The sequence below is a fragment of the Mixophyes fleayi genome, chromosome 8, assembly GCF_038048845.1.
Source record: "Mixophyes fleayi isolate aMixFle1 chromosome 8, aMixFle1.hap1, whole genome shotgun sequence".
Taxonomy (NCBI): Eukaryota; Metazoa; Chordata; class Amphibia; order Anura; family Limnodynastidae; genus Mixophyes; species Mixophyes fleayi.
Genome location: NC_134409.1, coordinates 25,512,213 through 25,538,016, shown reverse-complemented (window position 1 = coordinate 25,538,016; position 25,804 = coordinate 25,512,213). Strand labels below are relative to the sequence as shown.

At 38.3% G+C, this 25,804-nt stretch overlaps 1 protein-coding gene across 2 annotated transcripts in view; it reads left to right on the top strand.

The window, feature by feature from the left end:
- TNR (tenascin R) overlaps positions 1 to 25,804 on the top strand; it is a 301,348-nt gene that overhangs the window by 181,914 nt on the left and 93,630 nt on the right. The gene's annotated exons all lie outside the window — the stretch shown is intronic.

The window sequence follows — 25,804 nt, the reverse complement described above, 5'->3', positions numbered from 1 at the left end:
AAAAATCTGTCTTATGTAAATATGTGTGAAAATTGTGTGAATGGAGTAATGCACATATTTAAATTCAGAATGGCAAGTGCTGAAATCTTATTTTTGCAAGAATACGTGCTAAAAAAAATCTACATTTTGCATTGCATTGTTAGATACATATTTGCCATAAAATGGGTATATGTACCCATTATTGCAAATGTGCATGGTTAACAATGCCATATTTAAAAAGTACACGTGTTTTTGCAAATGTGAAATAACTATTCTCAGTGGCTAAAAATTAATTCTATTAAAATAAAAAAGTTTAAAGGAGTTTTTAGAATATGAGAATATAAGATCAGACTTGATTGTTTCAGAGCCAAAATAAAATAATGTACGGATGAGCGAAGTTATGGCGAAATTTCACACTAATCAATTTTTTTGGTAGAACAGACCATTACAATCTAGAGTTTCACTTTTGCATCTACACTCTACATTGCATTTGTAAATTCACATTTTTGGGAATTTATAGTCTATCAACAGAGTTGGGATGAAAATGGTCAATTCAATCTGGGGGTAAATGTATCAAGCTGAGAGTTTCTTGGTGGGTTTGAAAAGTGGAGATGTTTTCTATAGCAACCAATCAGATTCTAGCTTACATTTTGTAGAATGTACTACATAAATGATAGCTAGAATCTGATTGGTTTTTCAAACCCGCCGGAAAACTCTAAGTTTCATACATTTACCCCCTGGTGTGCTTGAGGTAAGATTGGGAACACTTAAGGCCAAATTCAAAAGCAAATTTTCGGCCAAATGCAGAATGAGGCGATAAATTCCAGTTTTGAACATTTCGCTCATCTCTAATCCACAACTCGTTTGTAAATGAAAAGCTGGGACATCCGTGTGACCTGAAGCCAATAAAATCCAGCCAATACTTCCTTTTAAATCATGTAGTTATATTTTAAGGTACAGCATACGGTAGGTTCAGATACTTTGATTAAAGTTTTTTTTTATTTTATTTTTATATATTTGATTCAGAAGATATTGGTATGACCTTGTTCATAGTTGCCTCTGAAAATGAGACTCCATTCTTTTAAAGAACAGTTCTCTTGTCTTCATAATATACCAGTGGTCTGTAACCAAAGCTATTTTACAACCATGAATATCCATGCCCCAACCCTAATAATCAACATCCTAAATTGGTGGGCCAGTACAAATGCCCCTTCTATTCATTTATTAACAAAAATCCAAAGTGATTTACAAATTCAGAACTAAATAATTGACAAAACTCAGGAACTTCACACAGGTCATAGCTGTAGATATTAAATATGGATATTAAGAAAATAAAGAGACTCTTTTTCTTTTGATTGAACCCTTGACATACAGATCTTACCTTTAACAGGCTGGCCTACAAAGAAATGATAACCAGTAAATCAGGGAAATGGAACAAACTCTTGCATAGACTAATCTTACAAGTTTAACAAGATTGCAATAATTTTTAATTACGTATCTTTGAAAATATCAAAAATCTACAGCTTTTATTTTTGCAATTAAGAAATTGCAATATTTCTATACAATTATTCTTCCTTTGTAAAGAAGTCTACAAAATTGACCATGACCATGAATCTAAATATCCACCATACTAATGCACAAGTTATATGATGGACAACATCCAACACCTAAAACAAAATAACCAAAAGTTTTTGTGCAGTTCACAAGCAAAATGTCATTTTCCACTAAAATACTGTCTGTAAAGCATTCTCTGCTTGTACAGGACTAAGGTATTTAAATTTCGTTCTTTACTTTTCATGAATGCAACCAATTTTCCTCTAACTTTATGAGCCTCAAAATACATCTAGCAAACGTTGACATAAAGACATAAAGGCATGGCAGGGGGTTTTTCAGCTGAATAGAAATCACCTGCACTATGAAAACACTCTTTTTATATAGAGCCAGAATTTATTCAAGCAGCATAATCCCACTAGCAACGCAATATAACAGATTGGAAGAATGTTTACAGCGCTGTAAACACTTGGTACAAGTTCTCTGTGGGGTAGTGATAGAGAACAGGTGGAATGGGGTCAGCACCTGGAAGCAGCACCTGGAAGCTCTACAGACCAGAAATTATGTGTATTGAGTATTTTGTCTTTTTTTGCCTCTTTTATGCTATTTTTAGCTTTTCTCTACACTTTTTTTTTATCTTAAATTAAAATTATTAGGGACATCTACTACTACTGGAAAAAAGTTATTTAAAATATAGTACTACCACCTTCAAGGCCTATTGCCATGGTAGTTTTCACTGTTTTTTTTTGTTTTGTTATGCCCTATACATCAGACGGCTACCACCGGCGATACCCCTGCCAGCGGTAAGGTTTGCTGGCCTACTTAACAAGTGTCGCCATGGTAATAGTAACACCACAACACCTGTTCTCTTATCATCCTTAGGATTTTTCTAATGTATAACAATTTTGTAATATATTTTTTCTTTTTAACACACATCATCAGATTTTTGTAAAAACTCTTTTTTACTTAAATATAGTCGGTCGAACCATTTCTGGCCTATCAGATCCACTGAGCATGTGTAAGCCAGCTCATGCAGGCGCACATTGACATAGATTTGATAAGCATAGTGGTAAGTTATACCTATTGCAGTGATAAGGGATCTTCTGGTAAATAGGTCCCTCACATTTGTTTTGCTTTTTTAACTGTTTACAGTGCTTCTATACAGCACGGAAAAAGATGAAAAAGAGCTTATGTATCTAGGCCCTATTAGTGATCCAGACATGGAAATAAAGAAAACAACTGGGCAGAGGTTTATGATGGTGGGCAGCACGGTGGCTAAGTGGTTGGCACTTCTGCCTCGCGGCGCTGGGGTCGTGAGTTCGATTCCCGACCATGACCTTGTCTATGTGGAGTTTGTGTGTTCTCCCTGTGTTTGCGTGGGTTTCCTCCGGGTGCTCCGGTTTCCTCCCACACTCCAAAAACATACTAGTAGGTTAATTGGCTGCTATCAAAATTGACCCTAGTTTCTCTCTCTGTCTGCCCATCTGTGTGTATATATTAGGGAATTTAGACTGTAAGCTCCAATGGGGCAGGGACTGATGTGAGTGAGTTCTCTGCGGAATCAGTGGCGCTATATAAATAAATGGTGATGATGATGATGATGATGGTGTGGGGGCATTCAGGATTAAAAAAGTGGTATATACTATGAATAGGGAAGAATGTGGTTCTGAGCTGAACACATGGCCACTGGTCATCTCAATAGGTGACCTCTCCTGCCCGGAAAGGGCAAAGTTTGGCTGTTAACCTAAGAAGAATATACAACCCCTCTCATTCAATTCATTAGCATAGTACTTACTACTATAATAATATGTGGGATTGTGCTGTGGAGACAATTAAAATGGTACTTTTACAACTTTACTATGGAAGGCAATATCAAAATTGACATAAACCGAACACTTGCCATGAAGTATATGTATACAGATCCATTCGGTCATATCATTTTTGGAACTTTCAGGGTCAATGTGTTTAAAAAGGCTTTTCTCACCCCTGAGTACTTTTGGGCTCATCACATTTCTTTTTAATGCATGCTGAACAAAAACGATCAACAGGCAATAAATAAATAGGGGAAACACCATTAGAAAGAGGAGACCACTAATAAAAAATATAACTGCTTCTTACCCCCACAAAATTATAAATAAAAATAATACAATAAAAATGTCTTTATTTTTATTTATTATTTTTATTTATAATTTTGTGCATTTAAGAAGCAGGCGCTGTTATACTTTCCTTAGTGGATTCATTATTAGTGGCTAGCCAAACTCTTTATATCAGCTGCCGTTCCATAAATTGCCTACAGTGCTTGGAACGCCCAGTACTACTGTGTGTTATATGAGAGAGGGGACTTCCCTTTTTAAAAGGAAAGAAAACACAGCACTTTCTAAGTAGTGGGAACCGGTAGATAGTGCTAAAAGAGCCTCCTTCTATCTCTGGCATTTGCCAATGACTTTAATTAATTGTGCGCTTACAGGCGCACGTTATGACACGCGCATGCACGCACGTTTCTAAGGCAAGAAAAATTATTTTCTGCTCGTAGTATCAGAAAACCGAGAGAGATTCACATCCTTCCAAGATTCCTCTAATTGATTGTGTAAGGGATGCAGCCAACAAAACTTAACTATTCCAATACATGAAAAGACCAGAGGGTAAATGTATCAAGCTGAGAGTTTTCCCGCGGGTTTGAAAAAACCAATCAGATTCTAGCTATCATTCATTTAGTACATTCTACAAAATGAAAGCTAGAATCTGATTGGTTGCTATAGGCAACATCCCTACTTTTCAAACCCGCCGGCAAACTCTCAGCTTGATACATTTACCCCCAGAAGTTTATTTTCAAACTTGGTTCACGTAGACTCCCATTGAGATTCTTTAGCACAATATTTCTAAAATCAAGGGAACGTCATGAGAAATAAATAAAATATAACTTTTATTAATATAATTAAAATAAAATAAGGATAAAAATGGCGAAATATAAAAGTGCTCATGCACTTGCCAAAATCTCCTAAATAAAAGGAGGTTTAAATGGTTATTCTGATAGAATTTGATACTGTTGTAAATTCAATGTTTACAAAATTAACCTTCATTATATAACCAATTATTGCTCCCCCACCCAAGCCCACAGCGGCTCCTTTACGGCAGCACTGTGTAATACAGCAGCCGCGACGCTGTCAAAGAAGCGTCCGCGGCGGTGCTGTATACAATACAGCACCGCCACAGACGCTTCTTTGACAGTGCCGCCGCTGCTATATAGTACAGTGCCGCTATGTGGGGCACTTCGTTAGCGGAGGGGAGGGGTTTCTGGAGAACCAGAAACCCCCCCTGCATGCGCCCCTGTACCTCCCCAGTGTCCTTATGACTGTCCCATTGAGCTGTTATCAGGATCATCAATACCCTTTGGGCAGCTTTATTTTCTGTCCAAACCAGAGTTTAAAGTCCTGTTGGAATTTCTGGGTGAAAACTGGTGCTGGTGCAGCTTTATTTTGTATTGAAAAGTAGGAACTCTACCCTACGCCCCTGTATTGACTATAGGGAACTGAGTAAGATTACGATCAAGAGCCATTATCCACTCCCCGTAATTTCTGAATTGTTTGAGAGGCTACAGAAGGCAAAGATCTTTAAGAAGCTTGATTTACATGCCGCATACAATCTTGTTTGTATTTGACCTGGGGATGAGTGGAAAACCGCCTTCAGGACAAGATACGTACAGTCTCTGGTCATGCCTTTTAGTCTATGTGATGCCCCTGCAACTTACCAGCATTTGATCAATGACATCTTAAGGGATCTACTAGATCAATTTATTGTCACCTATCTGGATGACATTTGTGGAAATAATAAATCACAATAATTCACAATAATCCATATTATACCAATAAATATTCAATATATATATATACTGACACACTCTAACAATCTGGAGGAAATATGTCTGCACTGTACTTAGAAGACTTCAGAAGAACCAACTGTATATTAAAGTAGAAAAGTGTGAATTTGAACAAACTTAAATCCAGTTCTTAGGATATAGGGTTCCCCTGATGGTCTGAGCATGTATCCCAGTAAGATTGATGCAGTCATTAATTGGTCTGTACCTAAGACTGAAAAGAAAGTTCAGCGGTTTATTGGCTTTGCAAATTTCTACCTGAAATTCATATGAAACTTTTCTGGAATAATTTTTCTTATTACGCAACTTACAACAAAGGGTGTTCCCATTAAATGGTCACCTAAAGCACAACAAGGTTTTATCCAACTTAAGACTCTTTTCACATCAGCACCATTTTTGATACATTGAAATCCTGAACTGCCCTTTGTTGTCTAAATGGATTTCTTACAATATCTCTGAACACAGTTCAGTTTCCCAAAGTCCTTTCTTTTACAACTTTGGATTTAATCTAACGTTTATTCTGAATCTCCCAGTTTCCACACCACTTCCAACTGTGACTGAGAGAATCACAATTTTACAAGAAGCACAAAAGAGGCTTATTGAGACTTTGAGAGAAGCTCAAGAACATTATAAAAAAGACACCGTAGAGCTCTACCGAATTTTAAGATTGGCTATCCACTGAAAACCTCAAACAACAAATACTTTTTCTGAAATTGAGTCAAAAATGTATTGGACCATTTAAGATTCTATTCCAAATTAACCAAATTGCTTCTGCTTAGAACTTCCAACCTCTATGAAAATACATCCGGTATTCCATGTTTCTTTACTTAAAAAAAAAATACTGAATTAAAGTCACCTGTTATCAATATAGGCATTAATGATAAAACAGTTAAAAAAATAAATAAAAAATAAATATATATATATATATATATATATATATATATATATATATATATATATATATATATATATATATACATTTTTAAAGTTGCTTGTGATTGAACACATGTTATAGCATGCATACAAGACTGGCAATACTACTGATCAGGACTTAGACTAGCCCTGTAGCTGGATCAAGAGATACGGCCGAAAAACAAGTAACTTTGAGATGGCCAGAGCTGGCATCAGACGTGACTGCGTGCCTCACTACACCAAGACGCCTCTTCACCCCCCCGACCACTCCCCAAAATGGCAGGCTGTACTAAGTGTCCTTTGTGTTCGAAGACGGAGTGGACAGGACTGCGTTCACGGCCGTATCTCCCGGTTCTGGGCATGCGTAGATTGATTTTGCAGATGATACGCTCAAAATCGACAGTAACAGGCATGACCAATTGCTTGACTTGTGCGCACACAGCCCTTACTCAGCCCACCAAAGGACACCTGTAAACAATGCAAATGTTCTTTTGTGATGTCACTTGTTTGCTTCTTCTCAATTGCACCTGTTTTTTAAGGTTAGCAGATTAGACTGATAGGCCAAGCTGGCAGCATCTGGAGGGGTACAAACATTTGAGCCAACTGGGGGCATTCCTGTCTAAGTATGGATTAAGAGTATAAATGTGCCTGATTTGGTTCCTACATGCAAAAAAAAAGATTTTTTTCAGAATAAACTTATTTAAATGAGGTAAATAAGTGTCCATGCATTTTCATGGACACTATCTTCTTTGCAGTTTGGGGGGCAGTCTTTTTCTCTTACAAATGGACGTGGTTTTTTTTTCCTCCACCTCAGATGTGCTGAAGATCAGGTCTCATCCTAAACTGTTAACGAGACGCATTTTGCACCTTTCACTTTCCACGCATTTTGCACATTTCTGGGCGCACTTCAAACAGTGTAATAAAAACATTAAAAAAAACACAAAAGCGACACACATGTAAAATACTATATATACTGCAAATATATATTTTATTTTTTTATCAAGAGGATCTTAGGGACTGAAAGCCCAGACTTGTTAAAATAAAGTATTTTAAAAAGCACAACAACAGCATTACATAACTAATATTATATAAAATGTTTAATAAATTAAAATGTATTTATTTATTTTAATTATGTAGAGACCACTGTAGCTCTCTAGTGCCCTGCCGATTCTTCCACTTGAGCCGCTATTTTCAAATCTCTGTCTGCCGGGCTGACGTGATCATATCTTCACTGACTGCCTCCGAGCAGGAAACTGAGAACAGCGGTTTATGTGTAAGGCGCGGGTGAGTTACAGCGGAGCCTTTTTTTTTTGTAAATAAATGTTAAAAATTAAACCACCTTTAAAGGATAGTCATGGTTGCCCCCAGGCTAAAATTTGGCAGCCAGTCCCCAATGAAAAGGACAGAAGGATTAACAAACAGAATGGAGGCAGTAATCACACCACAAAATAATTTACACAAAAGCTGGTCTTAGGGGAAAATGTAAATACTTTTACATTACATGCACTTGACACATAAAACAGAGTTCATAAACAATACTATTAATAATATGCATAACTTGGAAACGAAACACAAAATAAAAAACAAACAATTGTCTTACTGAAGTTATTCTATTTTTTTCTGTCTCATCAGTGTTTAATTAGCCTGTGGAGAGCAAATTGGAGTTAATGAAGTCTGAGTTTTATGGTCTCCCAAGGGGTAGAAAAGCTTAAATCATACTTTGCACAAATGGCTATATGCATAACTAAAACCTATAATTAAAAAAAGGTTTACTTAATATTCTAGTGCTATAAAACAAAGACACATATTTATTGTTCTGTCCTTTACCATCATGTGGTATCATCCGTAGTGTGGGTCACATTTATCACAGGGTGAAAAGCCCGATTGCTGTGAAAATAGGAGCTTCATTAGCTCATTTGGAGGCACATTTATCAATGTTCGACAAAAATGAAAAATAGTTATCGCATGGATAAGGATTGAACTATTTCTCAAATTTATGAAAAACGGATCACAGAAACAGCAGTTCCGATAAACTGCTGTTTCTATGATAAAAAAAACATACTTACCCCCTCTTCGGGACGCGATGTCTCCGGATCTCCTCCAGGTGTTCTTCGCTCCTCTTCATAGATCAATTTTGCATGTGCAATTCTTCGAATTGCACATGCGCACAAACATCTCCACTCTGTCTCTGCAACTATAGTTGCAGAGAGCGAGCGGTGAGTGACAGGGAGGGATCACATGATCCCTCCACACATGCGCTGTCCAGCTCTGCTCTTCGGAGCTAGAGCTGATAGCACTGACATTTTTCATTTATGATAATGTACGCCAGCTTCATCTGGCGTACATTATCATGACAAGTTCCCGAAAAAAAACCTTTTTTTCAGAACTTGTTAGATTGCGGCCGGGAGCAGTCACCATACTGTAGAATGGTGACTGCTCCCAAAAACGAAGAGGAATGCAAAGCAGCAGATATCCGCGATATCTGCTGGGATGCACCCTTCTTAAAATATGCGGGGGACACAGAGGGACGTTTTTTTAATGGTAAGTGCACGATAGTGCACTATCATTATTTGTTAAATATGCCCCTTGGGGTGATTGAAACTGTTTAACGAACATAGGGTACTTATTTCCAAATGGAAACACATAAATGTCAGAAGACACAGACACGGTATATGCCGCACAGTGTAGCCGGATCCGAAGGTTCCAATAAGGCTTATATGCTAATATGCCGCCTTTATAATGTTCTCATATCAAACCTTAAGTGAAGATTAAGAAAGAATAAAAACAAACAAAACTCTTCAAAACTGTTTCTACAGAAGCTATCTGTGGGAATAATGAAAAATTAACGAGCAGAGATAGCTGGAGTAACTAAATTACCAGAGAAACAGTCATTTATCAAAGCCTGTGTACTGCAGAACTGGGGCCTCAATGTTATAAACAAAGGTAGGACCGGCGGTCGTCCGTCAAGGGACCATACATCAGAGTCTCCCGGCTGCAAGACTACAGGCTACTGCTGGCAGTGGAAGAACGCTCCATAGCTCAGCATTTATTAGAAAATAATCCCATTGATAAACGATTATTAAAGTCGATCTGCTATCTGCTGTGATTCTCATTCCTTTTTGGAAAACGTTGATTAATAGACCCCAGTGTCTCTGGGCTGCATAATTTGATAAAAAATGACTGAACCCGGACTGTGATGCATTTGTCAAAAAAGAAAATTCTATTTGTTTCATAGGGAAGGTTTCTTCGATTTTTTATTTTTTAAATGTGAAAGAAAAACACAAGAAAACTTTTAACAGTGGACTTTGGAGACGTCATTTGACTCGAGCAGTTGGGTAAACAGTGCATGCAGCCGTACACATGATTAATGCAACAGAGAACAGAGAGAAAATCAAACATTATTGAGTGGGGTATATTGGATATACGTATTTTCCTGGTATCAAACATGCATTATATGCTTTATGCCTTGTGTAATTAAATGGTCAGTCCAAGTCAGTGTTGTTTCATCTTAATCTGGATCAGGACACATATAAGTACATGCATGTAGAGAAGGCCAGAGGCGGACTTGAAAGTTTAAGGTGCTCATACGCAGATAGGTCTGGCCATAGACAGATCTAGTCACTGTTTTCCATGGGGCATAACTAATGCCATAACAAGGTGATGGTGTACCCAGCGAGATATTACTCATCAACACATTCTCTGACAGCCGTAATCGACAGCTCAACGTTCTGATCAGATACTGATCCCAATCACCAGTCTACTGGCCACACACACTGTAATTGGTGTTAGGTTTGGACTAATTGGAAGTCAAAATCACAGTGTTTGTTTGTTAATGACTGCATGAGACCAATAAAAGTAGAATCACAGCTGTAAGTAGCCACCATTTCTGGCAGCAACATTGGTGCATTTTGCTTTAAATATTTAAAAAAAATGCCAAAATACTTTGGGGTCTATTTATTAAAGAGAGATAAGCCCTAAATCCTGCATAAGGGGAATTTTTCGCATGATTTAGGGCTATTCCCTATTTACCAAACAAAGCCCTGTGCCAGTAAAGATTGTCACGTGCCATCGCAGGTGGGTAGCCATCGGCAGGAGCCTAATGTGAAGACAGCAGCGGTACAAATACTACTGCTGTTTTCTGATTGCTAACGTCAAGAAATGCTTTATTATTAATATATATTAATATAAAGAATTCTTTCTCTTGTGTCTATATATATATATATATATATATATATATATATATATATATTTGTATGCTTTTTAAATTCTATATTTTATTGATTTTTTTTATTTTTATATATATATATATATATATATATATATTATTTTTTTAAACTGGAACTGGAGGCCCAAGTCCAGGTTTCCAGTTCCCCCATTTCCACTCCAAAGCATGCGCAGGGGGCCCCAGGACTCCTCTTACCAATGCCAGCCAGTATCATCAGGGAGCTGACATATGTCACATGTCACATATATGTAAAAGTTGCCCTACATGGAGATATATAACATTTTATTTACATTTGCTGCACCACTTAATGTAAGCTAGTGTTCTCTGTTATCAGCACTTTAATGGCTAAAGCGGGATTGTCCAACCCGTGGCCCGCGGGCCGCATGCGGCCCAGCCCGCCTGTAAATGTGGCCCAGCAGGAGTTTTGGTTGTGGCAAGGGGGCAGCGCTGTTAATGGAAAAAAAAATCCTAAAAAAAAAAAATACCTTGTGGTCACGTCAGCTGGCGCTCCGGCTCCCTCCCTGGTCTCCTCCTCCGTGCGGCGCTTGCAGTGAATGTCGGGGGTGACTTCATCACACCCGACATCCATTTCGTAGCACAGCACAGAGGAGTCACCCGCGCGAACTATCACCAGCAGTGAAAGATTATCCAGTATCTTATTGTTGTTACTCTGAATTTGGACTTTCTGCACCATGCAATTATGAACTAGCTGTGTTCTCTGTATGCATCTAATATAAATATTAAGAGATGATTGTATTTTTAATATTTTAAACCATTTTAAATGTGCAGTGCTGAGTAGGGTGAAAATATCACCCACTGTTACCCTCATCGGAGGCTTCTCCATGAGCCATTTTTCCCGCCACCCTATCTTTAAATCTCTGAAGATTTCTATTAGTCCGCCTGATGCTACCTATATCCGTGACCATTTCAAACTGGTCAATAAAAAAAATGATTCCTGGGTGCAGTAAGAGAGGAAAAAAAGATTTTGGCATTTAATTCTCCGAACCCCACTAAGGGGCAGATGCAGGTAAGTTAAATTGTAGCTGGTAATGGGACTACTGCTTTAATCATCATTCTGCAACAGGTTTCCTAACTCTTACTAACTTCATTTCCAAGTAAGTTTAATATGTTAACTATGTTTTCTATGGTTTTTTGGATGATCAGCTATCGTTAGTGTTAGTGCATTTTATGTGCGACCCAAACCAACTCGTTGTCTTACAATGTGGCCCAGGGAAGCTAAAAGGTTTGACACCCCTGGGCTAAAGCATCCAGGAGCTGTGTTCTTCAGTGGGATCACTTACCTAAAGTCTGTATTGCACGTTCATTATTGTTGCCCCATGATCACAACTTTAAACATCTTAAATATCTCCAGTTCTCATAAGCTGACCCCGTGTTTTGGTTTTGGATGTGGTTTTGTTACTAAAACGTCTTAGTTTTTTTGTTTTGTTTCAGGTTTTGCCCAAAATTCCTGAAAGGTTTTGGTTTTACATCTGGATTTATTTAACAATTGTGAAAAATATGTAAAATGATGTGATTTTGAGTGGTTTTTGCTCCTATAATACTATTTATAGCATTTACATTCATTTATAGTCTATTTTCTAATGATCTCTTCACAACTGTCCAGATTTTCACGTATTTTGGCCTCAGTCTGCAGCGAGCTGGCTGGCTAATATTAGTGACAGAAATCACCATTTCTGCTTTCATTTCCTTTTAATTTAATTCCATATCTCACATTATAAGCTGACATTTCGATCTCACATTTGGACCAGACAACTACAGATAACAACAGAATATATATAGATATAAATGTGTATATATAGAGATGTTCACTGACCCCCGTGTTTTGATTTTGGATCTGGATTAACTTTGTGCTTTGGTTTTGGTTTTGGCAAAACCGCCCTCGCATGTTTTGCTTTTGGATCCCGATTTTTTTCAAAAATACCAATTTTTTTATTTTGCTAAAATCACATAATTTGGCTCTTTTTGTTATCCCTACATTATTATTATTAACCTCAATAACATAAATTTCCAATCATTTCCGGTCAATTTTTTTCAAGTGACAAAAACACTGCTACCCCTGTTTCTGTGTGAGCAATGGCACTGAGCAATGTCACTGGAGACTGGAGAGTGACAAGAACACTGCTACCCCTGTTTCTGTGTGAGCAATGGCTCTGGATCGCCTGGGGAGGGAGGTACTTATGGAATCAAAATCCTGCGAGATCCGACAACACAACAATGAGGTTTTCCCTCGACTCAGATCCGAGGATACGCGAAAGTAATGAGCCAGCTTGTGACCTACCTGGTTAGGGTGGGCTCGGTATTCAGAAAACCGAGCCTAAGCATCTCTAATATAGATATATAGATATATATATATATATTGTAAGAAGCTCACTTATATAAGCAACTTGCATTTTAGGCTTTATGAGCCTACAAATGGAACTACGTCTCATAGATTGTTTCTGCTACATTCTGAAACAATGTTTTGTGTTTTCTCGCTGTCACTTGATCATCTGTCATTAGAATAAGTACTTTATTTCATGTATTACATGAAAAACAAATTGTTGGCATATTACCTTTAATGGCTAGTTTTTAAAAAAGGTTCCATACAAGAAGATAGCTTGGGTAATTAAAATAAATAATCTCATTATTTCAATTAAATTGTTCTCCTCTGCAAACACAGTGTAGTAGTTTGATGATTTTAAGTAAGCAACCTTTAGGTGACCCATTTTTTATGTCTGTTAATAATACCAGCTCAGGAGAACATGACCTTTAACCCTTTTCATAAAAGGCCTTTTTCTTTTACTTCTAACTTTCCAATTAATAAACAAGACCTCTCCATTCTGTTTCTCTTCCTATCTATCTTGTTTTTTTGCTCTGCCAATCACGCTCTCTTCCAATGTTTTTTTAATTACTGTAAATTAAAGGGGTGTTTTTAAGTAATTAAGTTAATTACGTTTCCTGTTCAGAGCTAATAAAGAGTATGAAAAGCGGGGGTTAATTACTTGAGTGCACAGTATAGAGTGCCTGCTGTACGAAATAATCTACAGGCTCGTCCTGTTAACTGTTTCATAATGTAAAAGTCAGTAAGGCTGATTCATGAACCTCAAAAATAAAGGACCCACATTGCACATCTTTTTTTATGGAAATTACCTAAATTGTTTCCCAGGCACATTTTGAGATGCACACCCACTTCCCAGTCCTTGGAACTAAGCAGTCAGTGCCTAGTTTTACAGGTATGCAGATACACCTGAAAATGTGCATAGAGGAAACAGTTAAAACATCACTTCAAATTCCAACCCTTTATCAATTCGGAACCACCCATTATTCATTTAATTTAATTTCTATTTTTCTTTTAAAATACTGCTCATGAGGGGCAGGTTTGGCCAAGGGAAACGGGCATCCCCAACTGTTCTGCTTGTGTTTCTTTATAAGGTAACTAGAATGCTCTCTGTATTGTAGAGATGTTACTAGAATGCCCTCTGCATTGTACATATGGTACTAGAATGCTATATGTATTGTAGAGATGTTACTAGAATGCTATATGTATTGTAGAGATGTTACTAGAATGCCCTCTGTATTGTACAGAGGTTACTACAATGCCCTCTGTATTGTACATATGTTACTAGCATACCATCTGTATTGTTTAGATGGTACTAGGATGCTCTCTGTATTGTACAGATGTTACTAGAATGCTCTCTGTATTGTACAGATGTTACTAGAATGCTCTCTGTGTTGTACATATGTTACTAGAATGCTCTCTGTATTGTACAGATGTTACTAAAATGCCCTCTGCATTGTACAGATGTTACTAGAATGCTATATGTATTGTACAGATGTTACTGGAATGCCCTCTGTATTGTATATGTTACTAGAATGCCCTCTGTATTGTTCAGATGGTACTAGAATGCTCTCTGTATTGTACAGATGTAACTAGAATGCTCTCTGTATTGTACAGATGGTACTAGAATGTTCTCTGTATTGTACAGATTGTACTAGAATGCTCTCTGCATTGTACAGATGTTACTAGAATGTAAGGGACCTTACCTTAGGGGACCTCTAACCCCAAAAATGTTTACCATAACCCATACCCCTGGGGGTGCAGCAAGTAAAGGATGTTTACAGAAGAGCAATAGGGAGTTTTAGAGGTCTATCAATTCTGAAATCATATTTGGGTGACTTGGCTACACCCAATTATGACTTTTCTTTGCCCCTAAACCGACCTTGTTAGACCTCTATCAAGAGGTCGCCACAAATACTTCTTGCTGTGTCCTGATTCCAAAAATTGTTAGGAGGTATAGTACAACCATTAATAAACATATCATGATGTGCACTGTAGACCCCCATCATCCACTTGTGTGGGAAGGCTCAGTAGAAAAGTGTCCCTGAAAGATTTTTGAAATGTTGGCAACTATACAATGCAGCTACCTAAGTTTTACAGTACAAAAATTAGAAAACCAATCAGACTGGGGGACAAAGGTGACAATGACAGCGACTGCAGATTTAAACAGAAAGACCATAAATATAGACTTCTTGGAAATATCATATCCGCACAAAACAGATAACATCTATACTGTTCATAAATATAAATATTAGTCTTGCACAGTTTTGATGAAAAGGGCTCCTTTTTCCGTAAACAAATAAAGTTACATTTTTATTATTTTATCATTAAGCATAATTTTCCCACTACTCGTTTGCCCTAAGCTATATTTTAAAGTTATTATTAATATCATCTTTTTTTCTGATAAGAGACTTTTAGTTAAGCACATCAGTCCTTGTCCCAGTGGATTTTACTAATTCCCCTAACACAATCACATATACCATACTCATAAAGGCCAACGCAATGAAAAGCCAATTAATATTGATTACCCACTTCGCTGTGTTAAACCCTAGTGACATTGCATGTCATAGGCAATCACATTAGACATACCGTGGGTAATGAGCAGCCATGGGGTTCAATGGAGGACACTACTACATTGGCCCTGCACTCAAACACTCCTGACCGTAATTCCAGTGGGTATAAGGTTATGGAAACCAATTGGTTCCATTCCTCTCTCCGTTTGCCTGATTTCACTAGTGTTAGCAAATGTTTAGTAAAAGCATGTATTTTGACACCAGTGCTTAAGGGGCATAACCAACAAGTGTCTCTGTAGCCTGTGGAAGGGCACTGGAGCACCAGGAGGAATCCCACAGGAACTTGTAGAGAAAATACAAGCTGGCAGGATCAAACTCACGCCCCCCGCACAGAATGACTGCAATAGCAACTGCTGTGTCTCCCACCAGCAACCTACACAGAAAATGTATGTCAAAACATTAAAACGTATCGCAATATGCACCTACTAGAGGGTCACTTGCTTTATTTTATACAAGACGGTTCCGTTTTCAGCATGTGTGCCCGAAGGTGTCTAATATTCATCACGGCCCTTGTTTTCCATTCATTTCAATGGGAAGAGAAACAGATCCAAATTATAGTAATGAATGTTACAATTTCAGCAGACGCCGTACACTAGTTTTAAAAATCTATTTATAATTTTATAAACAGGATTATGCCGTCATGTGTCTGAGTTGGTGCGAGGGCGCCCTGTACTCTGGAATAGTACACAACAACAGAGTAGTCTGGAATGCTGTAACAGGAACCCATGCAGAATTCCCTGTTCCCTGAGATTGGTTTTAGGACCTAATTACAGTTAGCTGTGCACACTGCAGTGTACACTATTTCTACATTTTATACACACTGAGCTCAAGCCTGAACACTGTCTAAATTAACCTAGCAGAAATCGAGTGGGTGGGTTGATGACATGCAGTGGGTAGAACATTTTTTTCCTGTTTATTATTAAAGTTTAAGCCTTTCTTGACATAAATGCGAGGAGGGCAGAAAGCCGTTGCTTTCCCACATAATATAATTTGGAAATTACTTATTATTGAAAACTTAGTTATTCTTTCCTGCTCTTTACACTACCAGCAGTGGTTCAATGCTAGCAACATTTGCTAAAAGAAATTTTAACATTCACCACATTGCTACTACAATAGTATGATCAGTACTCACCGCTTAATGTGCAATTATAGCTTGATTAAATTCCAAAAGACAAAGGTTACACAACTTGTAAGCCAAATAATACAAAGGATAGAAATTCCAAATTACAATCGGCGTAATTGATCCCCCATTCAGAACAAGTCCAACCCTTTAGACGAATCCTGTGTTCCGAAATGACAGTATAATAACATGTAAGATGAATCGGGTAAATTCCTCCACCCGTATTATACAAACATCTCTGAGTACCGAAAGTTCATATATGATTTCTTATACCCGGAGCTTGTCCCACAAGGAATAAAACTTACAGAGTATACTCGCCCTATGTTCATATAGCAGGTGCTTGTGTTGAACTCCCAAACATTTTTGATCCACCCCAGGGTGTCAGCACTACTTGCAATCACTCGTCACATGAGAGAAAAAGAAAAATCTCTAGTACAATACATAGTATTAAAAGCACTCTGCTCCTTTTAAGTGTAAAAGTTGCCGCTAGGGTCCTTAGCAACAGATGTGCTGTGGGCTTCTATAGCTCTACAATGTATTGCTAGTGATTGTGTTGGGCACTGCTGCTCTAGACAATAAGAAATCTCTTGATTATAGGACCTCATTATTCTAAGAAAAGTTTCAATTTACCAGGCTGCAGAAATCTGTATCTACAGCAGAAATGGCAAATGGACATTATGTGCCTATTTTTGTGTAATTGTGCTCTTTTATACAGATAAGCAAATTGTTTAGTGTAATTATGCTAATAATTAATGTCTACTGTACAGAAAATGCATTTTTACAGTCGACCTTGATTGCAAACACATGTTCTAGCGTGCATATGCGACTGTCATCACTATCACTCAGCACTTGCACCTGACCTGTAGCTGGTGCAAGTGATACAACAGAAATACAAGTATCTTAGAGATGGCAAAAGCTTGTATTGAACACTGCTGCGTGCGCTTGTTCTTGGAGCGCATACACTCCCTCCCTCCTCCGTTGCGCCCATGAAATCGTAGGCTGTCGGAAGTGACCTCTGCGTTTGAAGATGAATCAGATATACTGGTGCATAGTCCATTTCAGGACATGCACAGTGTAAATTAACGCAAAATACGGCACATATCAGCTTTAATATTCCTTAATGAACCAGGCTCCATCTCTCTAAACTGGCTTGTAGACTTTCCATTGTCATATTCAGCTGGGATCTCTGCATTCAGTTATGATGCTGTCTGGCTTCCCCTCACAGTAGACTATGTAGGTCTCCTAGCTGATAGTTAGTAAAACAAAACACATAGAAATTGACAAATGTTGAAATAAAGTTTTTCTTTAAATAGTTCCATAAGAACAGCTTCCAAAAGATACAATCCCAACAAAATTGTTTAACCACATCAGCATCAGATTTACATTTCAAAGACTGTGTGCTCCAGCTTGTGTGTTTACAGTAAAATGATTTCCAAAGTCATAGAAGCCCAGGCTGTAAACGAAATTCAACTAACAGAAAAGAACACAAGGCAAACGTTCAAGAAGTAAACTAAACATTTAGCAGTTTGCAAATCGGAAATGCATATTGTCAGTTAACAAACTACAGGATCATAGAGCTATAATACTACATAAACCTACTTTCACACCTTCCACTTTCTCAAGCACTCTTTACCATTTCACCTTCAACCATAATATTGCCTTAATATACTCTACAACCTGCACCAACACCTAAAACTAACTGTATAATCTTTTTTCTCTTTGATTATCACACCTGCAGCGTTTTCTCCTTCACTTATTTTAGCACACACAATATTTTTAAACACAATAACAACTACAGTCATATACATATCACACCTTTCATCAACAATATAAACATAACCAAATGATTGCACATTCATTCATTTACATATAATAAACACGGTAGACAATACATGTCACCCACGCACAGCAGGAAACTGTATCCGTGACATAAATATAATTTTATCATGAAAAAATTGTATACGAAAGTTGTACAAAAAGAGGATCATGTATGTGTTGCATTTTTTGGGGGTTCACTAAACACAAATTTAAAAAATAATGATTTATAATACTTGTATCCTACTAACAAAAATCACTGTAATTACAATGATATAGATAATAATATAAAATATGTGACATATAATAAAAGTAGCAATAGTAGCAATAAATAAAATCACTGACTGGTTCCTAACAAGGTAAAAGGTGAGAGAGGAGTAAGGCAAACAATACCGACTGGGTGATGGGGGCATAGCAAATTTAAGAGGGGAGTATTTTTGCTGACAGGAAAATTTTGTACCACTGGCACTAAACAATTATAGGGTTATATTCTTACTAATGCAACAGCAGTCGGTCATAATTAAAATAAATAGACATTATAAGTTAACGCTAGTCGGTCACAAAAACCAGGACTGTCCTGATGAAACTGGTAAAGTATTTGGTTTAGTACAATATCCTTAGCACCATGTATCAGTTTATACATACCCCCCAACTGGCACTGGCGACAGCCTCACCAACCCGACAGTCTGGAAGTTTGTCTGAGGGTGTACTAGCTCCAAGAGTCATGGCACAGCCCCGTGTAACATGACCCCTCCCATTATTTTTGGGTGTGCAGTAAGCATACTTTTGCAGCGGGACAATGTTGGCAGGTATGCCTTATGCTCTCACACCATCATTGTATATTCCATGTAGCTAGGGCTGTGCTAGTGAGGCAAAGTTGAAGGGGGACACTGGGAAATAAATATATTTAGGATAATTGGTTAAACTTGAGGACAAGGGGGGGGTAAAAGTTTTCTCTTCTGCCCCTGGAGCTAACATTTCTAGTTATGGCTTTTCATGTCCCATGTTTTGCCCCCCAGTTGTGCTCTTAGCCGATTCCATTTTTTGAAAGAAGACATCGTATAGCAATCAAATTATTTGAAGAAACATTGGGTAATACTCTAAAGAGCCTAAGTAGCCTTGACGGCTCCTGAGACCAAGTTACTCCCAATTATCTTTAGTTCTACTGGAAAAGCCTACAACATTCAGAACTCTGCTAAAGCGGGTCAGAAGCCTCCCGTATCTGCTAAGACAAGAATTATCAAGCACAAATATTTCTATTCCCAAACTAGGCTTTGATTTTAAGGCGGAGGACAGAGTCCACAAACATTAGGGCTTATTTATTTACACTGCATTTAGGTGCAAAATTTGCACTAAACCCCAGCAATCCTAACTTGCACTAGATCAGGCCTAGCGAACCTGTGACTCTCCAGGTGTTGTGACACTACAAGCCCTGCATGCTTTGTCATTAGATAGCTAGCCAATAGCTGGCAATGTATGCTGGGAATTGTAGTTAAAATGCTTAACGGTTCAAATATTCGCATATGTCCGTATATAGTGTTTTGCGTATTGGGAACATAGGCCTGGAGAGCCAGAATGAAGGCCGGTGGGGTACAGCAGGTGTAGACCAAATACAGTAAGGGCATGTTCATGTGAGATACAATAAGATATGGACACATCCACGGGCATGCCTTTTAGGGGGCAAATCTCTTGCGGCTCCTGTTGTAACGATATGCTGATGATGAAGATGATGACTATCGGCAGCACTCTCTAGCCGCTTCTGATTGGATGGTTGCGTATTGATCTCTCCAGCCGATAATACTTAAACCATTAGATTCCCTGAGAATCGCATCATTTTATCCACCTCCCCGCTTTTAAATGACGCGTAAGCGCCACGAGGGGTGGGGCCAAAGATTATGCTACCCACCAAGCCACACCCCCTCCACCCATACCCCCAATATATTTAATCTGCTATTGATTGTTAACTCCTTAAGTTGGCTATGGCATTCCACTGCATAAACTCCGCCAGAACCACAATAAATAAACAAAACAGTAAAAAAAAATCCTGAAAAAAATACACTGTAGCAACATAATGCCCTTTAAATGACTCATCTTCCAGTAATGCAAGTACTTAGTTTAACTCAACACACAAACCCCTACTGTATGTTTGTTTTCTTTCTAAGAGACGGTTTTATATAGAGTGATATTTTCCTATAACCTCTGCTAATTTGATTCATGCATTATTCACAAAATGTACATTAATGTGTTTCTAACACCTACGGCAATTGATATTTATTCTTGTGATAACACTAAGCTGATTTCAGAAAGCAAATCGTTGTGTAAAGTTTTTCAGGGTCCTCTCTATCTCTGATCTGTTTCATCCCGTGTAAATCTTTGTTGGGCAGAGCTTCACAATGTTGGAGTAAATACTTTGTTTGGGGTCTTTGACTCCCTATTGTGTTCAATGTTGTCTCTTCTGTGCATCCAAGTATAACGACTTGTGAACTGGGAAGGGCTAGGTCGATATGCAAGTATCAAGGTTGCTGTAATTGCCCTGCCGAACCGGTGATGTCAAATGTACATCTATATTAAATAAAGATCACGCCCACTGGTTTCTAATTGAAGGGGTGCTGCTGACATTCCTGTAGCTGCTGTGCATTATGGGAGGTGGAATAAGGCCACATTCGCAAGCTCCCCTGCCGATCTTGTAAATAATATTTCACAACACAGGATAAGACTAGCGCTTACATTTAATGTATTCAAATCACGTCAATTAAGTAAATATACTTCTGGGTCACATTTTCTCTTAATACAATTTTGAGTTACATTGCATATATACATGCATTTGAGCTTATTGTTATGTAAATGATTTTCTTATAAACGGCCTGCTTTCTACACTTACTGATTTAACTAAAAATGTCCACTGGGAATATATTATACTGAGGAAATATTACTATGGAATACAGCGTTTGGAAAATAAGTAATACACTTTGGCCATTATATCTTGATAAAAAGTGCAGAATAGATCTACAGTAATATATTTTTAAACTAATATGAAGTTTACATAGAGTAGGTGTCTATATTTACATGGTTCTATCCCCATAATGAATGTGCCACAACAGTACTAAAACAGCTTTTATGGGCAATTATCCTCGGATAAAGGGGCTTAGGTCTTGAAATAATATAACATATGTTTTATTATATTTTACAATCACATTTAGTCATGAATTAATGTATCACTTTATGTATGCAAATTAGCTGTATCCTGTTCCTCACACAGAACATTATACTACAATTTTCTGTTTACTGTCATATTTCCTATGTATTGTTACTAACATACATATTTAATAAATGGGCAAACTAAAGGAACAGTAACTAGAAGGTTTTTCATTTTACTATATGTATTATAATATGTATATGATATTTAATATGATATAATAGCTAAGAATATTTAATATAAAAATATCTAGATTCTGTAAGGTTGGTATGCTTGCTTGCAGAACTAGATTTTTTTTTTTTTAGAATTTCCCTTTGTAAATGTCCAATGTAAATATTAACGGATGAATGTATAAAATATTTTTTTCAGTTTGCAAAAATCACCAATCACTGCAGCTGCCATTAAAGGGCTCACTGTGTATGTTTCCCGTAAACCTTACATCAACCTTAGAACTCTAAACATTTGCATGCAAATAAACACACGAAGACCTGTATAAGTTATAAAAAAATTGCCAGGACTTTTATTATGATTTTAACTTTAACTAGACCTATGGTGGCGGAGAAAGGGCACTGCGAAACAACTCTCAAGCTGATAACACTATCACGAGTGGACTGGCGCAAATTGACGTAGGTCCACAACCACGGGGAACAAATCCCATCATAACTTTGTGCTGAGTTGGCGTCAGAGTGACTGCCCCTTTAAAACTCACGCTGCCCTCCCTCACCGAGCCGGACAGGCACCCTCCTCACCGAAGGGCCAAAAAGGGAGTTACTGGTGCCTCAAAGGGGGGCAGTGACCTACGACAACTACCTGTGCGCTCACAAATCAGCCGCTGAACGCTGTGCCTTCCTACCGCAACATTAACCCAGAAATACTCAACAACAAGGAGTGGGTGGGTGGGATCTCGTGCTGTGGTATGAGGCAGGACAGGAAGTACAGCCTACTATACCAATCAAGGTCCCTCCCACTGGAGCACACATTGGTCGGGCCAAACCTATGTTAACCCCTTCAGGTAAGTGTTCAGCTTACTACAAACCCTGTCGCCCTTTAAGTGCATTCGTCCTATTCAGCCTCACTTGTCATAAACATCTTCAATCTCCCCTAGAGCTCCCCTGTTAATCTTACTAAGGAGTGAAAATCTTTTCACAGTGGGGCATGGTCTAGCATCATGGGATACGTATGATGTCACTGGAAGTTGGGTCAGTTCTGGAAGTTGGGTCAGTTCTGGAAAGACTAGGGGGTCTATTTAACAATCGGTGAAAAGCCCAAATGCTGACCTAAACGCCTGCAAAATACTCTTTTACCGCTTTTTGTTATTTAACTAAGAGTTAGCGTCCTAGAAATCTATGATTTCCCCGGCATTAAACTAATTACTGGAGCTTACCGCTGTCCTGATAGACCTCTATCATGCATGTACAACTTTCCCAGGCATCGCTCTGACCTGTTGATTGCATTGTCATTTGTGTGAACGATGGAGCCATGCAGGCATCCGTGTCAATGACGGTCTTATTGAGCCCTAATTGTGTGCAACGTCCTCTAAGCACTAATCCACTGGTATCTATTGGTTGAACCAACTCACTAGGAATAATTTTAACATACATCCTACCTGTCTTTTTTTAGCTGGGACAGTCCAAATTTTAGGAGACTATCCTTGCAGGAATCTTTTTAGGGAAGGGAGTTGGGGTGCCCTATCACTTCAGAAGCGCTAGGCACATCCTTGGGGACATAACATGTTCCAATGTGTTCCAATGTGACGTGTCCATGCCCCCACGTAATGATACCATACCTGCTTTTATTGTGCGCACCTCCGTCAAGACAATGTTAGGATGACTTTAAACAAGTGTGAATAAACAAATAGTCTGCATACCCCCCGACTCTCCCAATTTAGAATGGATGATTCCACTTTCCTGAAAGTCAACATGTATATCCCAACTACCGGGATGATGCCTCTGGTGAGCGCAACAATTCAAAGGTGTTTTATGGGAAGTGGGTTGAAGTGAGCCTAGCACACCCCCATGTTGTGTGGCTATGTGTCCACTGGTATGACCATGCCACCAAAGTGATGTTGTCATGCCCCCTTTATTCCAGAAGAGGCCACTATTGAGAGGTATGCATACATATCACATATATGTTTGCAAATGTTTCAAAGTGCCTCCTAATATGCTATCAACTTGATTTATAGGCTGAATTAACTTAAATTTGAAGTGGCGTTGAATACAAGCGAGATCACCAGTTGTAAAGAAATGGACATGGTGTATGGAACCAGTGTTACAACCCCTTAATCTAATCCATACCCGGACTGCATTTTTTAGCCATGTTGTTAACCGGAAGTATCAGTGTTGGAACTATAACATCTCCTTGGAAAAGTACTTCAGGGGTTAAATTCCACCTTCACAGGGAACACTCAGGAGTTGAGTGAATTAAGCTACCATTGTTATTTCTGTTTGCTCCAATTGTTCACTAGTGAGCTCTACAGACAGCCAGGAGCCGGACCTTGCAGGGGTCACCTGAGGGAAGACACCTGGGGAGGTAGGGGAGGGGGCTAGCTAGTGTGAGAAGCCCACCAATCGAGACTTTTTACAACTCCCCATGGCAGGTAGTTCCCAAGGTGGGATTATGAAGTGATAAAAGAGGCTACCCTGGGAGCTGGAGACGTGTGTGACTAACTTTGGCCAAGAGGTGATGCTCTGCCAGAGAGGTGCTGTGGAATCTATCTCACTGGATTTATTTGAACTGATTTCCTCACTTGTTGGACCTGCTATCGTTAAGGGGGCCATGCTGTATTTAATCCTGTTCTGCAGAATAAATCATCCTCCTATTTTTTCTCTAATACAGTGTCTGAGTGATTTGGGAACCACGTATCTTCACACCAGTAAACTCCTAAAACTGTGCATGCATAAGAAGGACAGCAATAAATTGTAATTTAACATAAAAAATGTATTTCTTTAAGGTACAGCCCCAATCACTGTAATGTATTCTACCCTCCACAAAGCACAACGTCACGATGCTGCTTTATGGCACAACTGTTTCTATGGAAATAGCTGAAACCATCTAATTGTCACGCCACATAAGTTCTTAGCGCAAACCACAGACACTATTACTGAACTGGTTAATTCAGAAATGTTTTGGGGGGAAACTAGGATGAAACATTGTAAAGATCAAATACAAGACGTTGAAAAACTAAATTTTATGCCAACTGACATCAATATGATACCGACACCTCCATATACAAATGCTTATGTTTGAAAGCAAATTGGATTATAAATCTGAGTGACACATTCCCTTAAAATTAGTCATGGGACTCTCACTTTCAAAGCAGGACAGGCAAAGGTGGGGGTTTTAGTGGTGAGTGGGTATAAAACGAAAAAGCATAGAATTGTCCACGGTATTTTGTCTAAATGTTACAGCTAAAAGACTTTGGAACTTGCATTTTAAAGCAATCTTGGAGAAAATTGACAGAGGCAGTCATTTCTATCCTTTCCTCTGATCATCAAAGAATGGAAACACTCCGACTTGGTTTTCACGCAGTGTTCCATTCTTCCTTTCAAATGGAAAGGTTGAAGAATTCACTTGTTATAACGATCAGGGTTTTTCAACTTGTGTCCTCCAGCCTTCAACCCAACAATGCAGATTTCTATGTTCTCCTCACTGCAATACACGCTGAACTGATGTTAACCGGGGTAGGTGCACGCAAAGGTTCTCTGCAAATGACACGTGGGTCACTGGCAATATCCACTTCGGCAGTGATAGGTTGTGTAAGATGATATAAGTCACTTATGGCTGCAAAAATAGCATTGTTTTTTTTTGTATGTGCAATTACCTCACTTTAATACACCTCGTATACAGAGGTCTATGCCCTAATTTTATGGAGCAGTATAAAGGCTTTGAGTACTTCTTTTATATTTTTTACTTAAATGCACATACAAATGTGATCTCAGAGCCTAATACTACTTTCACCATATATGAAAGTGCAGATCTTTTCTTTGTCTCAAGTTCACAATAATTTGACAATCTATTAAGTTACTGCTGATGTGAGCCTAAACTGGTTATTATATAACTTCAAAAAGTAAGGGGGCACTGGGACTGTTTTTGTTTAAGTGTTATAATTTTTCATATTAAGTTTTAAATACATTTGTTTACGTGTGCAAACATAAGTACCTTGTGTAGTATGCACCTTGATATAGCAACAAAGTGGATACAATGAATGGAAAAGTAGAGCTC